The sequence below is a fragment of the Oncorhynchus tshawytscha genome, unplaced genomic scaffold (assembly GCF_018296145.1).
Source record: "Oncorhynchus tshawytscha isolate Ot180627B unplaced genomic scaffold, Otsh_v2.0 Un_contig_9597_pilon_pilon, whole genome shotgun sequence".
Classification (NCBI taxonomy): Eukaryota; Metazoa; Chordata; class Actinopteri; order Salmoniformes; family Salmonidae; genus Oncorhynchus; species Oncorhynchus tshawytscha.
In genome coordinates, this window is record NW_024608553.1 from 19,806 (window position 1) to 37,500 (window position 17,695).

Here is a 17,695-nt window from a genome sequence, read left to right on the forward strand (position 1 = left end):
TACTAACGACAGACTGACTTTACTGCTAACAGACTGACTTTACTGCTAAGAACAGACTGACTTTATTGCTAACGACAGACTGACTTTACTGCTAACTACAGACTGACATTACTGGTACCTACAGACTGACTTTACTGGTAACGACAGACTGACTTTACTGGTAAAGACAGACTAACTTTACTGGCAACGACAGACTGACTTTACTGCTAACGACAGACTGACTTTACTGGTAACGACAGACTGACTTTACTGCAAACTACAGACTGACTTTACTGCTAACTACAGACTGACTTTACTGGTAACGACAAACTGACTTCACTGGTAAAGACAGACTAACTTTACTGGCAACGACAGACTGACTTTACTGCTAACGACAGACTGACTTTACTGGTAACGACAGACTGACTTCACTGCTAACGACAGACTGACTTTACTGGTAACGACAGACTGACTTTACTGCTAACGACAGACTGACTTTACTGCTAACAGACTGACTTTACTGCTAACAACAGACTGACTTTACTGCTAACAACAGACTGACTTTACTGCTAACGACAGACTGACTTTACTGCTAACGACAGACTGACTTTACTGCTAACGACAGACTGACTTTACTGCTAACGACAGACTGACTTTACTGCTAACAGACTGACTTTACTGCTAACATCAGACTGACTTTACTGCTAACATCAGACTGACTTTACTGCTAATGACAGACTGACTTTACTGCTAACAACAGACTGACTTTACTGCTAATGACAGACTGACTTTACTGCTAATGACAGACTGACTTTACTGCTAACAACAAACTGACATTACTGCTAACAACAGGCTGACTTTACTGGTAATGACAGACTGACTTTACTGCTAACAGACTGACTTTACTGCTAACAACAGACTGACTTTACTGGTAACGACAGACTGACTTTACTGGAAACGACAGACTGACTTTACTGGTAACGACAGACTGACTTTACTGCTAACTACAGACTGACTTTACTGGTAACGACAGACTGACTTTACTGGTAACGACAGACTGACTTTACTGGTAACGACAGACTGACTTTACTGGTAACGACAGACTGACTTTACTGGTAACGACATACTGACTTTACTGCTAACAACAGACTGACTTTACTGCTAACGACAGACTGACTTTACTGCTAACGACAGACTGACTTTACTGGTAACGACAGACTGACTTTACTGCTAACAGACTGACTTTACTGCTAACAACAGACTGACTTTACTGCTAACAGACTGACTTTACTGCTAACAACAGACGGACTTTACTGCTAATGACAGACTAACTTTACTGCTAACGACAGACTGACTTTACTGGTAACGACAGACTGACTTTACTGCTAACAACAGACTGACTTTACTGCTAATGACAGACTGACTTTACTGCTAACGACAGACTGACTTTACTGCTAACGACAGACTGACTTTACTGCTAACAGACTGACTTTACTGCTAACAACAGACGGACTTTACTGCTAATGACAGACTGACTTTACTGCTAACGACAGACTGACTTTACTGTTAACGACAGACTGACTTTACTGCTAACAACAGACTGACTTTACTGCTAACGACAGACTGACTTTACTGCTAACGACAGACTGACTTTACTGCTAATGACAGACTGACTTTACTGCTAACAACAGACGGACTTTACTGCTAATGACAGACTGACTTTACTACTAACAACAGACTGACTTTACTGCTAACAGACTGACTTTACTGCTAATGACAGACTGACTTTACTGCTAACGACAGACTGACTTTACTGCTAACGACAGACTGACTTTACTGCTAACAGACTGACTTTACTGCTAACAACAGACGGACTTTACTGCTAATGACAGACTGACTTTACTGCTAACGACAGACTGACTTTACTGTTAACGACAGACTGACTTTACTGCTAACAACAGACTGACTTTACTGCTAACGACAGACTGACTTTACTGCTAACGACAGACTGACTTTACTGCTAATGACAGACTGACTTTACTGCTAACAACAGACGGACTTTACTGCTAATGACAGACTGACTTTACTACTAACAACAGACTGACTTTACTGCTAACAACAGACTGACTTTACTGCTAACGACAGACTGACTTTACTGCTAACGACAGACTGACTTTACTGCTAACTACAGACTGACATTACTGGTACCTACAGACTGACTTTACTGCTAACGACAGACTGACTTTACTGGTAAAGACAGACTAACTTTACTGGCAATGACAGACTGACTTTACTGCTAACGACAGACTGACTTTACTGGTAACGACAGACTGACTTTACTGCAAACTACAGACTGACTTTACTGCTAACTACAGACTGACTTTACTGGTAACGACAGACTGACTTCACTGGTAAAGACAGACTAACTTTACTGGCAACGACAGACTGACTTTACTGCTAACGACAGACTGACTTTACTGGTAACGACAGACTGACTTTACTGGTAACGACAGACTGACTTTACTGCTAACTACAGACTGACTTTACTGGTAACGACAGACTGACTTTACTGCTAACAGACTGACTTTACTGCTAACAACAGACTGACTTTACTGCTAACAGACTGACTTTACTGGTAACGACAGACTGACTTTACTGCTAACTACAGACTGACTTTACTGCTAACAGACTGACTTTACTGCTAACAACAGACGGACTTTACTGCTAATGACAGACTAACTTTACTGCTAACGACAGACTGACTTTACTGGTAACGACATACTGACTTTACTGCTAACAACAGACTGACTTTACTGCTAATGACAGACTGACTTTACTGCTAACGACAGACTGACTTTACTGCTAACAGACTGACTTTACTGCTAACAACAGACGGACTTTACTGCTAATGACAGACTGACTTTACTGCTAACGACAGACTGACTTTACTGGTAACGACAGACTGACTTTACTGCTAACAACAGACTGACTTTACTGCTAACGACAGACTGACTTTACTGCTAACGACAGACTGACTTTACTGCTAACAACAGACTGACTTTACTGCTAACGACAGACTGACTTTACTGCTAATGACAGACTGACTTTACTGCTAACGACAGACTGACTTTACTGCTAACAGACTGACTTTACTGGTAACGACAGACTGACTTTACTGCTAACTACAGACTGACTTTACTGCTAACAGACTGACTTTACTGCTAACAGACTGACTTGACTGCTAACGACAGACTGACTTTACTGCTAACGACAGACTGACTTTACTGCTAATGACAGACTGACTTTACTGCTAACAACAGACGGACTTTACTGCTAATGACAGACGGACTTTACTGCTAACGACAGACTGACTTTACTACTAACGACAGACTGACTTTACTGCTAACAGACTGACTTTACTGCTAAGAACAGACTGACTTTATTGCTAACGACAGACTGACTTTACTGCTAACTACAGACTGACATTACTGGTACCTACAGACTGACTTTACTGGTAACGACAGACTGACTTTACTGGTAAAGACAGACTAACTTTACTGGCAACGACAGACTGACTTTACTGCTAACGACAGACTGACTTTACTGGTAACGACAGACTGACTTTACTGCAAACTACAGACTGACTTTACTGCTAACTACAGACTGACTTTACTGGTAACGACAGACTGACTTCACTGGTAAAGACAGACTAACTTTACTGGCAACGACAGACTGACTTTACTGCTAACGACAGACTGACTTTACTGGTAACGACAGACTGACTTCACTGCTAACGACAGACTGACTTTACTGGTAACGACAGACTGACTTTACTGCTAATGACAGACTGACTTTACTGCTAACAGACTGACTTTACTGCTAACATCAGACTGACTTTACTGCTAACATCAGACTGACTTTACTGCTAATGACAGACTGACTTTACTGCTAACAACAGACTGACTTTACTGCTAACGACAGACTGACTTTACTGCTAATGACAGACTGACTTTACTGCTAACAGACTGACTTTACTGCTAACATCAGACTGACTTTACTGCTAACATCAGACTGACTTTACTGCTAATGACAGACTGACTTTACTGCTAACAACAGACTGACTTTACTGCTAATGACAGACTGACTTTACTGCTAATGACAGACTGACTTTACTGCTAACAACAAACTGACATTACTGCTAACAACAGGCTGACTTTACTGGTAATGACAGACTGACTTTACTGCTAACAGACTGACTTTACTGCTAACAACAGACTGACTTTACTGGTAACGACAGACTGACTTTACTGGAAACGACAGACTGACTTTACTGGTAACGACAGACTGACTTTACTGCTAACTACAGACTGACTTTACTGGTAACGACAGACTGACTTTACTGGTAACGACAGACTGACTTTACTGGTAACGACAGACTGACTTTACTGGTAACGACAGACTGACTTTACTGGTAACGACATACTGACTTTACTGCTAACAACAGACTGACTTTACTGCTAACGACAGACTGACTTTACTGCTAACGACAGACTGACTTTACTGGTAACGACAGACTGACTTTACTGCTAACAGACTGACTTTACTGCTAACAACAGACTGACTTTACTGCTAACAGACTGACTTTACTGCTAACAACAGACGGACTTTACTGCTAATGACAGACTAACTTTACTGCTAACGACAGACTGACTTTACTGGTAACGACAGACTGACTTTACTGCTAACAACAGACTGACTTTACTGCTAATGACAGACTGACTTTACTGCTAACGACAGACTGACTTTACTGCTAACGACAGACTGACTTTACTGCTAACAGACTGACTTTACTGCTAACAACAGACGGACTTTACTGCTAATGACAGACTGACTTTACTGCTAACGACAGACTGACTTTACTGTTAACGACAGACTGACTTTACTGCTAACAACAGACTGACTTTACTGCTAACGACAGACTGACTTTACTGCTAACGACAGACTGACTTTACTGCTAATGACAGACTGACTTTACTGCTAACAACAGACGGACTTTACTGCTAATGACAGACTGACTTTACTACTAACAACAGACTGACTTTACTGCTAACAGACTGACTTTACTGCTAATGACAGACTGACTTTACTGCTAACGACAGACTGACTTTACTGCTAACGACAGACTGACTTTACTGCTAACAGACTGACTTTACTGCTAACAACAGACGGACTTTACTGCTAATGACAGACTGACTTTACTGCTAACGACAGACTGACTTTACTGTTAACGACAGACTGACTTTACTGCTAACAACAGACTGACTTTACTGCTAACGACAGACTGACTTTACTGCTAACGACAGACTGACTTTACTGCTAATGACAGACTGACTTTACTGCTAACAACAGACGGACTTTACTGCTAATGACAGACTGACTTTACTGCTAACAGACTGACTTTACTGCTAACAACAGACTGACTTTACTGCTAACGACAGACTGACTTTACTGCTAACGACAGACTGACTTTACTGCTAACTACAGACTGACATTACTGGTACCTACAGACTGACTTTACTGCTAACGACAGACTGACTTTACTGGTAAAGACAGACTAACTTTACTGGCAATGACAGACTGACTTTACTGCTAACGACAGACTGACTTTACTGGTAACGACAGACTGACTTTACTGCAAACTACAGACTGACTTTACTGCTAACTACAGACTGACTTTACTGGTAACGACAGACTGACTTCACTGGTAAAGACAGACTAACTTTACTGGCAACGACAGACTGACTTTACTGCTAACGACAGACTGACTTTACTGGTAACGACAGACTGACTTCACTGCTAACGACAGACTGACTTTACTGGTAACGACAGACTGACTTTACTGCTAACAACAGACTGACTTTACTGCTAACGACAGACTGACTTTACTGCAAACGACAGACTGAATTTACTGCTAACAACAGACTGACTTTACTGCTAACAACAGACTGACTTTACTGCTAACGACAGACTGACTTTACTGCTAACGACAGACTGACTTTACTGCTAATGACAGACTGACTTTACTGCTAACAGACTGACTTTACTGCTAACATCAGACTGACTTTACTGCTAACATCAGACTGACTTTACTGCTAATGACAGACTGACTTTACTGCTAACAACAGACTGACTTTACTGCTAATGACAGACTGACTTTACTGCTAATGACAGACTGACTTTACTGCTAACAACAAACTGACATTACTGCTAACAACAGGCTGACTTTACTGCTAACAACAGACTGACTTTACTGCTAACAGACTGACTTTGCTGCTAACAACAGACTGACTTTACTGCTAACAACAGACTGACTTTACTGCTAACAGACTGACTTTACTGCTAACAACAGACTGACTTTACTGCTAACAACAGACTGACTTTACTGCTAACGACAGACTGACTTTACTGCTAACGACAGACTGACTTTACTGCTAACGACAGACTGACTTTACTGCTAACGACAGACTGACTTTACTGCTAACAACAGACTGACTTTACTGCTAACAGACTGACTTTACTGCTAACAGACTGACTTTACTGCTAACATCAGACTGACTTTACTGCTAACATCAGACTGACTTTACTGCTAACATCAGACTGACTTTACTGCTAACAGACTGACTTTACTGCTAACGACAGACTGACTTTACTGCTAACGACAGACTGACTTTACTGCTAACGACAGACTGACTTTACTGCTAACAACAGACTGACTTTACTGCTAACAGACTGACTTTACTGCTAACATCAGACTGACTTTACTGCTAACATCAGACTGACTTTACTGCTAACAGACTGACTTTACTGCTAACAACAGACTGACTTTACTGCTAACAGACTGACTTTGCTGCTAACAACAGACTGACTTTACTGCTAACAACAGACTGACTTTACTGCTAATGACAGACTGACTTTACTGCTAACAACAGACTGACTTTACTGCTAATGACAGACTGACTTTACTGCTAATGACAGACTTACTTTACTGCTAACAACAAACTGACTTTACTGCTAACAACAGGCTGACTTTACTGCTAACAACAGACTGACTTTACTGCTAACAGACTGACTTTGCTGCTAACAACAGACTGACTTTACTGCTAACAACAGACTGACTTTACTGCTAACAGACTGACTTTACTGCTAACAACAGACTGACTTTACTGCTAACAACAGACTGACTTTACTGCTAACAACAGACTGACTTTACTGCTAACGACAGACTGACTTTACTGCTAACGACAGACTGACTTTACTGCTAACGACAGACTGACTTTACTGCTAACGACAGACTGACTTTACTGCTAACAACAGACTGACTTTACTGCTAACAACAGACTGACTTTACTGCTAACAACAGACTGACTTTACTGGTAACGACAGACTGAATTTACTGCTAACGAGAGACTGACTTTACTGCTAACATCAGACTGACTTTACTGCTAATGACAGACTGACTTTACTGCTAACAACAGACTGACTTTACTGCTAACATCAGACTGACTTTACTGCTAATGACAGACTGACTTTACTGCTAACAACAGACTGACTTTACTGCTAATGACAGACTGACTTTACTGCTAACAACAAACTGACTTTACTGCTAACAACAGGCTGACTTTACTGCTAACAACAGACTGACTTTACTGGTAACGACAGACTGACTTTACTGCTAACGAGAGACTGACTTTACTGCTAACGACAGACTGACTTTACTGCTAATGACAGACTGACTTTACTGCTAACGACAGACTGACTTTACTGCTAACGACAGACTGACTTTACTACTAACGACAGACTGACTTTACTGCTAACAACAGACTGACTTTACTGCTAACAACAGACTGACTTTACTGCTAACAACAGACTGACTTTACTGCTAACAACAGACTGACTTTACTGCTAACGACAGACTGACTTTACTGCTAACGACAGACTGACTTTACTGCTAACAACAGACTGACTTTACTGCTAACAGACTGACTTTACTGCTAACAGACTGACTTTACTGCTAACGACAGACTGACTTTATTGGACATACTGACTTTACTGCTAACGACAGACTGACTTTACTGCTAACGACAGACTGACTTGTCATGGGAGCGGTACCTCTGGTGGGGGTAATATGTCATGGGAGTGTTACATCTGCTGGGGGGCAGTCTGGTAACCCTGACCCTCTGGTGGGGGGTATAACCCTAACCCTCTGGTGGGGGGTAACATGTCATGGGAGCGGTACCTCTGGTGGGGGGTAACATGTCATGGGAGCGGTACCTCTGGTGGGGGGTAACATGTCATGGGGGTGTTACCTCTGGTGGGGGGTAACATGTCATGGGAGCGTTACCTCTGGTGGGGGTAACATGTCATGGGAGCGGTACCTCTGGTGGGGGGTAACATGTCATGGGGGTGTTACCTCTGGTAACCCCTGACCCTCTGGGGGGGTATAACCCTAACCCTCTGGTGGGGGGTATAACCCTGACCCTCTGGTGGGGGGTATAACCCTGACCCTCTTGTGGGGGGTATAACCCTGACCCTCTGGTGGGGGGTATAACCCTGGTGGGGGGACCTAACCCTCTGGTGGGGGGTATAACCTAACCCTCTGGGGGGGTATAACCCTAACCCTCTGGTGGGGGGGTATAACCCTAACCCTCTGGTGGGGGTATAACCCTAACCCTCTGGTGGGGGGGGGGTATAACCCTAACCCTCTGGTGGGGGGTATAACCCTAACCCTCTGGTGGGGGGTATAACCCTAACCCTCTGGTGGGGGTATAACCCTGACCCTCTGGTGGGGGGTATAACCCTGACCCTCTGGTGGGGGGTATAACCCTAACCCTCTGGTGGGGGGTATAACCCTAACCCTCTGGTGGGGGTATAACCCTAACCCTCTGGTGGGGGTATAACCCTGACCCTCTGGTGGGGGGCATAACCCTAACCCTCTGGTGGGGGGTATAACCCTGACCCTCTGGTGGGGGGGGGGTATAACCCTAACCCTCTGGTGGGGGTATAACCCTAACCCTCTGGGGGCGGTATTACCACTGACCCTCTGGTGGGGGGTATAACCCTGACCCTCTGGTGGGGGGGTATAACCCTAACCCTCTGGTGGGGGGGTATAACCCTAACCCTCTGGTGGGGAGTATAACTCTGACCCTCTGGTGGGGGGTATAACCCTAACCCTCTGTACAGCCATTTGATTACAGGGTTATTTCCTGTCTGTTCTTTTATCCCTCAGACACAATGAATGTTTACCAAACACCAGAGAAGGAGATCATCTCAGGGCTGTCTTACGTAAGTACATTTAATCTCCTTCACCACCTCCTCTCTCTCTCTCTCTCTCTCTCTCTCTCTCTCTACCTCTCTCTCTCTCTCTCTCCCTCTCTCTCTCCGTCTCTCTCTCTCCATCCATCTCCCTCTCTCCTCTCTCTCTCTCTCTCTCCCTTTCTCCTCTCTCTCTCTCTCTCTCTCTCTCTCTCTCTCTCTCTCGCTCTCTACCTCTCTCTCTCTCTCTCTACCTCTCTCTCTCTCTACCTCTCTCTCTCTCTCTCTCTCTCTCTCTCTCTCTCTCTCTCTACCTCTCTCTCTCTCTACCTCTCTCTCTCTCTCTCTCTCTCTCTCTACCTCTCTCTCTCTCTACCTCTCTCTCTCTCTCTCTCTCTCTCTACCTCTCTCTCTCTCTCTCTACCTCTCTCTCTCTCTACTCTCTCTCTCTCTCTCTACTCTCTCTCTCTCTCTACCTCTCTCTCTCTCTCTCTACCTCTCTCTCTCTCTACCTCTCTCTCTCTCTCTCTCTCTCTCTCTCTCTCTCTCTCTCTACCTGTCTCTCTCTCTCTCTCTCTCTCTCTCTCTCTCTCTCTCTCTCTACCTCTGTCTCTCTCTCTCTCTCTCTCTCTCTCTCTACCTCTCTCTCTCTCTCTCTCTCTCTACCTCTCTCTCTCTCTCTCTCTCTCTCTCTCTCTCTCTCTCTCTCTCTTTCAAAGTGCTTTATTGGCATGGGAAACATATGTTAACATTGCCAAAGCAAGTGAAGTAGATAATAAACAAAAGTGAAATAAACAATAAAAATGAACAGTAAACATTACAGTCACATGTTTCAAAGCAATAGACACGTTTCAATTGTCATATTATGGGTATGTACAGGGTTATAGACATGTGCAAATAGTTAAAGTACAAAAGGGAAAAATAAAAATAAATATCCAAATAACTTCACAGATCTTCACTGTAAAGGGATTTAAACACTGTTTTCCATGCTTGTTCAATGAACCATAAACAATGAATGAATATGCAGCTGTGGAACGGTCTTTAAGACACTAACAACTTACAGATGGAAAGCAATTAAGGTCACAGTCGGCTACGCCATGCCTCTCCCTAACGTCAATATGCCTTGTCCATTGCTGTTATGGTTAGTAATCATTGCCTTATTTCACTGTAGAGCCTCTTGCTCAATATACCTTAGCTAACCCTTTAGTTCCACCTCCTACACATGCGGTGACATCACCTGGTTTAAATTATGTTTCTACAGACAATATCTCTCTCATCATCACTCAATACCTAGGTTTACCTCCACTGTATTCACATCCTACCATATCTTTGTCTGTACATTATGCCTTGAATCTATTCTATCGCTCCCAGAAACCTGCTCTGTTTTACTCTCTGTTCTGAACGCACTAGACGACCAGTTCTTTTAGCCTTTAGCCGTACCCTTATCCTACTCCTCCTCTGTTCCTCTGGTGATGTAGAGGTGAATCCAGGCCCTGCAGTGCCTAGCTCCACTCCCATTCCCCAGGCGCTCTCATTTGTTGACTTCTGTAACCGTAAAAAGCCTTGGTTTCATGCATGTTAACATTAGAAGACTCCTCCCTAAGTTTGTTTTACTCCCTGCTTTAGCACACTCTGCCAACCCGGATGTCTTAGCCGTGTCTGAATCCTGACTTAAGAAATTAACCAAAAACCCTGAAATTTCCATCCCTAACTTTTACATTTTCCGACAAGATAGAACTGCCAAAGGGGGTGGAGTTGCAATCTACTGCAGAGTTCTGTCATGCTATCCATGTCTGTACCGAAACAATTCAAGCTTCTACTTTTAAAAATCCACCTTTCCAGAAACAAGTCTCTCACCGTTTACCGCTTGCTATAGACGACCTTCTGCCCCCAGCTGTGCCCTGGACACCATATGTGAATTGGTTGCCCCAAATCTATCTTCAATCTCACACAAATTATCAATGAACCTACCAGGTACAACCCCAAACCCGTAAACACGGGCACCTCACAGATATCATCCTAACCAATTTGCCATCCAAATACACCTCTGCTGTCTTCAACCAAGATCTCAGCGATCACTGCCTCATTGCCTGCATCCGTAATGGGTCTACGGTCAAATGACCACCCCTCATCACTGTCAAACGCTCCCTGGAACACTTCAGCGAGCAGGCCTTTCTATTCGACCTGGCCCGGGTATCCTGGAAGGATATTGACCTCATCCCGTCAGTAGAAGATGCCTGGTTATTCTTTAAAAGTGCTTTCCTCACCATCTTAAATAAGCATGCGCCATTCAAAAAAATGTAGAAACAGGAACAGATATAGCCCTTGGTTCTCCGCAGACCTGACTACCGTTAACCAACACAAAAACATCCTGTGTCGTACTGCATTAGCATCGAATAGCCCCCGTGATATGCAACTTTTCAGGGAAGTTAGGAACCAATATACACAGGCAGTTAGAAAAGCTAAGGCAAGATTTTTCAAACAGAAATTTGCATCCTGTAGCACAAACTCAAAAAAGTTCTGGGACATTGTAAAGTCCATGGAGAATAAGAGCACCTCCTCCCAGCTGCCCACTGCTCTGGGGATAGGAAACACTGTCACCACCAATAAATCTACGATAATTGAGAATTTAAATAAGTATTTCTCTATGGCTGGCCATGCTTTCCACCTGACTACCCCTACCCCGGTCAACAGCCCTGCACCCCCCACAGCAACTCGCCCAGGCCTCCCCACTTCTCCTTCACCCAAATCCAGATAGCTGATGTTCTGAAAGAGCTGCAAAATCTGGACCCCTACAAATCAGCCGGGCTAGACAATCTGGACCCTCTCTTTCTAAAATTATCTACCGAAATTCTTGCATCCCCTATTACTAGCCTGTTCAAACTCTCTTTTGTATCGTCTGAGATTCCCAGAGATTGGAAAGCAGCTGCTGTCATCCCCCTCTTCAAAGGGGGAGACACTCTAGACCCAAACTGTTATAGACCTATATCTATCCTACCCTGCATCTCTAAGGTCTTCGAAAGCCAAGTTAACAAACAGATTACCGACTATTTCGAATCCCACCGTACCTTCTCCGCTATGCAATCTGGTTTCAGAGCTGGTCATGGGTGCACCTCAGCCACGCTCAAGGTCCTAAACGATATCATAACCGCCATCGATAAGAGACAATACTGTGCAGCCGTATTCATTCATATTCTGTCAATCACCACATTCTTATCGGCAGACTCAACAGCCTTGGTTTCTCAAATGACTGTCTCGCCTGGTTCACCAGCTACTTCTCAGACAGAGTTCAGTGTGTCAAATCGGAGGGCCTGTTGTCCGGACCTCTGGAAGTCTCTATGGAGGTGCCACAGGGTTTACGCCTCGGGCCGACTCTCTTCTCTGTATACATCAATGATGTTGCTCTGGCTGCTGGTGATTCTCTGATCCACCTCTACGCAGACGACACCATTCTGTATACTTCTGGCCCCACTGGACACTGTGTTAACAACCTCCAGACGAGCTTCAATGCCATACAAACCTCCTTCCGTGGCCTTCAACGGCTCTTAAATGCAAGTAAAACTAAAGGCATGCTGTTCAACCGATCGCTGCGAACCGATCTACATTATCAATGTATACTTAACTTATATGTGTGTCCTGTAGCCTTCACAAGATCAGATATGGCCCGTACCAGAGACATCTTGTTGTTTACCTTGCCTCTTCTTCACAGATTCTGCTTACGTTCTGTTCTCTGCATGTCCAATGGTCAATTCGATGTTGATCCAACCAATTCAATTATCAATTTCAATTCAAGAATTTGTAAGGTTCTCATTTGCATAAAATGGACAGAGACCAGCCACCAAAATTAGCCAATAGCGTTTATTCTCGAGAGCTCTGGTCATAATACCATGTACATTGGTTTAAATACCTCACATTTCGTCAGAAATGTCCCTCCTCCTCTCAGATACAATATAGTTCACAAGCCTTTCTCACATTGTCTGCCACCTGTTAAATAATCTACTGCTAGCCCAAGGTCTCTCCCCTCCCTGGGTGGGGACAGAATGTCCTGTAAGGAACACAGTATTCCAGCCGGTCTGACGATAGCTCCATTCATTTCTAACAAGGAACAGAAAGCCCTTGTTCTAATTCTTGGCTAAAACTACACACATTATTTAGTGTTATGATTATAATAAGATTCATACAGTTACAGGGTAGTATTCTGTTTAGTTATAGTTCTACGTTAAATGTATACATAATTTAGTCATTATTCATAAAAATCCCATAACGAACACTCACATAGGTTTAGCCTTCATTCTGCTGACACATGTCTAATATTTAAGCTTATATTGATCATTATTTCTACTTCAAAGAGAACAGTAAATCATCTGGAAAATCTCCAACAGTCACTGGGCCTGGAAAGGGTTGATCTCCCCCTCTAGGATGGAGAAGCTGTCATCGTTAAAGTATGGGGATTCTAGTGGGGGAGGGGGTTATAGGCAGTACGAATGAGGACATTTTTCTCTGTTCAGATCATTTCCTTATTCATTTCTAGCCAGATGTAAAATTTACCTTTTTTGACAAATTGAATGGTGGGTTAGGTCTGCTTTATACCAAATTAGCATACCCCCTGAGTCTCTTCACCTGGCAGTTTGGTGGATGGGACTTTCTGTAATACCAGTGGTACCATCTCCTCTATACCACCCACCTGGTAGTTGGTGGATGGGACTACCAGCTCTCTGTAACCTAGAGGACAACCAGTGGTACCATCTCCTCTATACCACCCACCTGGTAGTGTGGTGGATGGGACTACCAGCTCTCTGTAACCTAGAGGGCAACCAGTGGGTCCATCTCCTTTATACCACCCACCTGGTAGTGTGGTGAATGGGACTACCAGCTCTCTGTAACCTAGAGGGCAACCAGTGGGTCCATCTCCTCTATACCACCCACCTGGTAGTTTGGTGGATGGGACTACCAGCTCTCTGTAACCTAGAGGGCAACCAGTGGGTCCATCTCCTCTGTACCAGGTTTCTTGCAGGATGATAATGTCTGTATTTCTGATTTATTTGATGAATTCTAGGTTCCTCTTTAGACCAAAGGCAGATGACCTCAGACCTTGGATATTCCAGGATGAGATCGTAAAATATTTTACTACCATAGTATCTAGTGTTGTTTTTGTGTGGTTTAGGCACAGACCATCCCAGTAGGTGTGAGCAGAGCTTGTTGAACATCTGATACATACTCTTAGGTCTCAGGATGTGGCTTGGGCGGGTGTATTAGTGGGGGTTGGGCCTGTCTCAGGATGGGGCTTGGGCGGGTGTATTAGTGGGGGTTGGGTCTATTAGTGGGGTTGGGTCTGTCTCAGGATGGGGCTTGGGCAGGCAAATTAGTGGGGGTTGGGCCTGGTAGGGGTTGGGTCTGTCTCAGGATGGGGCTTGGGTGGGTGTATTAGTGGGGGTTGGGTCTGTCTCAGGATAGGGCTTGGGTGGGTTTATTAGTGGGGGTTGGGCCTGTCTCAGGATGGGGCTTGGGCGGGTGTCTTAGTGGGGGTTGGGTCTGTCTCAGGATGGGACTTGGGCAGGTGTATTAGTGGGGGTTGGGCCTGGTGGGGGTTGGGCCTGTCGCAGGATGGGGTTTGGGCTGGTGTATGGGTGGGTTTGCTTGGGTGGGTCTCAGCTGGTTGGGGTGTGGCTGGTGATGCTGTCGTCTTGGTGTAGGGGTGTGGAGTGGGTTCTCTTGGTGCAGGTCCTTCTGGGAGGGGGTGGTCCTCTGACAACAGCTCCAGGGCATGCCTAGTGTTTGTCCTCTGACAACAGCTCCAGGACCTAGTGTTTGTCCTCTGACAACAGCTCCAGGACCTAGTGTTTGTCCTCTGAAAACAGCTCCAGGACCTAGTGTTTGTCCTCTGACAACAGCTCCAGGACATGCTGAGTGTTTGTCCTCTGAGATGGTACATTTGTCCCCTTCTTGGTTACAATACAGTCTTTGATGGTACATTTGTCCCCTCCGTGGTTACAATACAGTCTTTGATGGTACATTTGTCCCCTCCTTGGTTACTATACAGTCTTTGATGGTACATTTGTCCCCTCCTTGGTTACAATACAGTCTTTGATGGTACATTTGTCCCCTCCTTGGTTACAATACAGTCTTTGATGGTACATTTGTCCCCTCCTTGGTTACAATACAGTCTTTGATGGTACATTTGTCCCCTCCTTGGTTACAATCCCCTCCTTGGTTACAATACAGTCTTTGATGGTACATTTGTCCCCTCCTTGGTTACAATACAGTCTTTGATGGTACATTTGTCCCCTCCTTGGTTACAATACAGTCTTTGATGGTACATTTGTCCCCTCCTTGGTTACAATACAGTCTTTGATGGTACATTTGTCCCCTCCTTGGTTACAATACAGTCTTTGATGGTACTTCCCCCTTGGTTACAATACAGTCTTTGATGGTACATTTGTCCCCTCCTTGGTTACAATACAGTCTTTGATGGTACATTTGATATAAAATCTTGTTATACTGTAATGGCCTCTCTCCCTCTCCCCATCCTTTCTCCATGTACAGAGGAAGAGAAGTGACAGTGTTATATGTAATTATGAATCTAATACCACCATGGAGATGAATCCAGAGGGCCTACCTTCCCTGGACTACAGGGAAGAGGACCCCCCTCCCAACAAACACCTCAAGTACCACACCAGCCTGCAGAACATGATCCCATTCCGCTTCTCAAACAAGTAAGTCCCAACTACGCACCTCTAACCCCTAACCCCTACCCCCTAATAACCCTACCGTCTAACCCTACCCCATAACCCCTAACCCATAATAACACTACCCTCAAACCCTACCCCCTAACCCATAATAAGCGTAACTGGTAACCCATAATACCCCTAAACATAATGACCCTAACCCATAATAACCCTAACCCCTAATCCCTACTCCCTAATAACCCTACCCTCTAACCCTACCCCCTAACCCACAATAACCCTAACCCCTAATCCATATTAACCCTTCCCCCTATCCCCTACCCCCTAATAACCCTACCCTCTAACCCTCTAACCCTTCCCCTTACCCATAATAACCCTACCCCTATCCCTACCCCTAATAACCCTACCCCTAACCCATAATAACCCTACCCCTATCCCTACCACCTAATAACCATACCCCCTAACCCCTACCCCTAATAACCCTACCCTCTAACCCTACCCCCTACCCCTACCCCCTACCCCTAACCCCTAATAACCCTACCCTCTAACCCTACCCCATAATAACACTAACCCCTAACCCATAATAACCCTAACCCATAATACCCCTAACCCCTAACCCATAATAACCCTAACCCATAATACCCCTAACCCATAATAACCCATAATACCCCTAACCCCTAACCCATAATAACCCTAACCCATAATACCCCTAACCCATAATACCCCTAACCCATAATAACCCTAACCCATAATACCCCTATCCCACAATAACCCTAACCCATAATACCCCTAACCCACAATAACCCTAACCCATAATACCCCTAACCCCTAACCCATAATAACCCTAACCCATAATACTCCTAACCCCTAACCCATAATAACCCTAACCCATAATACCCCTAACCCCTATCCCATAATAACCCTAACCCATAAATAACCCCTAACCCCTAACCCATAATACCCCTGACCCATAATAACCCTAACCCATAATACCCCTAACCCATAATACCCCTAACCCCTAACCCATAATAACCCTAACCCATAATACCCCTAACCCCTAACCCATAATAACCCTAACCCATAATACCCCTAACCCCTAACCCATAATAACCCTAACCCATAATACCCCTAACCCATAATAACCCTAACCCATAATACCCCTAACCCATAATACCGCTAACCCATAATACCCCTAACCCCTAACCCATAATAACCCTAACCCATAATACCCCTAACCCATAATACCCCTAACTCATAATAACCCTAACCCATAATAACCCTAACCCCTAACCCATAATACCCTAACCCATAATACCGCTAACCCATAATACCCCTAACCCCTAACCCATAATAACCCTAACCCATAATAACCCTAACCCATAATAACCCTAACCCATAATACCGCTAACCCATAATAACCCTAACCCATAATAACCCTGACCCATAATACCCTAACCCCTAATAACCCTAACCCCTAACCCATAATAACCCTAACCCATAATACCCCTAACCCATAATAACTCTGACCCATAATACCCCTAACCCATAATAACCCTAACCCATAATACCCCTAACCCATAATAACCCTAACCCATAATACCCCTAACCCATAATACCCCTAACCCCTAATAACCCTCTATGGGATTGGATCTTTTCATACAACAGTGTGTATAATTGTTGTTGCACCCTGATGTTGTCTGTCTCTGTCCAGGTCCAACCCC

At 44.3% G+C, this 17,695-nt stretch overlaps 1 pseudogene; it reads left to right on the forward strand.

The window, feature by feature from the left end:
• The window catches only part of LOC121843613, a 51,328-nt pseudogene that overhangs the window by 5,637 nt on the left and 27,996 nt on the right, over positions 1–17,695 (forward strand).